This window comes from Rattus norvegicus, chromosome X (assembly GCF_036323735.1).
Source record: "Rattus norvegicus strain BN/NHsdMcwi chromosome X, GRCr8, whole genome shotgun sequence".
Classification (NCBI taxonomy): Eukaryota; Metazoa; Chordata; class Mammalia; order Rodentia; family Muridae; genus Rattus; species Rattus norvegicus.
In genome coordinates, this window is record NC_086039.1 from 104,334,027 (window position 1) to 104,335,574 (window position 1,548).

At 42.7% G+C, this 1,548-nt stretch overlaps 1 non-coding gene across 1 annotated transcript; it reads left to right on the forward strand.

Annotated features, from left to right (window-relative positions):
• The first annotated feature begins 1,210 nt into the window (after positions 1-1,210).
• Positions 1,211-1,279, forward strand: Trnaa-ugc (transfer RNA alanine (anticodon UGC)). The gene has a single exon. It is a non-coding gene; the product is annotated as a tRNA-Ala (tRNA).
• Positions 1,280-1,548: the final 269 nt, after the last annotated feature.

Here is a 1,548-nt window from a genome sequence, read left to right on the forward strand (position 1 = left end):
GCCTCCGGTCTGGAATCATGGTGCAGATTGCAGCCAGAATTGCCATGATTGATCCCGAAGCACCAAGGGAAGGTCCTTATTTTAATGTGGCAACTTTACACACATAACTGACAAAATTCAAAATGATACATGAAGACATGAAAATTGGTACAACCTATTATTGACCCAAAATGTTCTCTATGCTGGATGAGAAGCTGCACAAAACAGACATATTTTTGCCGTGAGGAATAAGGAGAAATTGTGGACAGATATATTGGAGACCAAAGGACTTCTGAGGCTGGGTTGTGTGTACAGAATATGTGCATGGTCAGATGCAGGGAATGCAGGGTGTCCATAAGCAGAATAAGAGAGATGAGGTGATTAGGATGCCTGTCACCCGCTTCTGGCCACCACCTAGACTATTACACCACTTGTGAATCTTCTTTCTGATGTCTACTTTCTGTTGTGGGCATATGCTGTCCACCCATTAACTTTTATGTCATCAACATTACTCTGTACCCTGGATTTCGGTGATTCAAATAGCTAAATATAGCTGATTCAAATACACAGCCTGTGACCTCTATAGTGGAATTAAAGCCTTCTGTCGAATTGATATAAGCTAGACCTAATGATAAAAAAAAACAACTAAAAAAAAAAAAACAAAAAAAACCTGTTTCCTTCAGAGGCTGGATCAAGGTACTTCTCTTGTATGCTTCTTCACTTGACCCTGTGTTTGATCTTCAAGGTTCTTCCTTCCTCAGAACATTTGTAAATGTACAATGTTGCCTAAGATAAAATTTATACCCGGATGTGGGCAGGCGCAGAGCCTGGGTCTGAGAGCGTTCCTGGTAGGCTCCATAGAAGGGAGGCCCAGAAGACTAAAGGCAACTGTAGACTCGCTGTACCCAACCTCAGAATGCCATCTACCCAATCCCTGCTTCAATATTGCCTGATGATCCTAATCCTTCAGAAGCACATTCTAATGAATTTAGCACAATAGTCTCAAGTGATGTAGGTCTGCCATGTTTTGCAGAGCACAAAATTTGTTGTGGTTCTTGTTCTTGTTTTGCTTGCATTGGAAATCGATTCTTTTCCCATAGAAGTGATGAGATAAAAATTGTCGATAATGATATGCAAATATGTGATATAAATATCTTCAGGCACTATAAAAAGTAGCTTGAGTCTCTGTCAGTTCATATAGGCTGGAAAGAGGTCTGGAGTGGGGCTTTGAGTTGTAGCTCAGTGGTAGAGCGCATACCTTGCACGTATGTTGTCCCGGGTTCGATTCCCGGCCTCTCCAAGCCTTTTGTTTTTTTCTCTTCAGGATCAGTTTCTAGACAGGATCTAGAAGACGTGTCGGTAAAGACCTCCGTAGTCTGGGGCGTATGGTCAAAGTGCTCATCTATAACGGTGACAACAATATTCCACTCTAACCTTGAAGATGTTCCCATGGAGACCTCTTAGTCTGGGGAGTACAGCGTGGTCATCGCTCTGGGATTATGTTTCCTCACAGCTTCTGCCTTCATGCTGCTGGCAGTTTCCTAGTGGGTATGCTTTCTCGGGTGAACG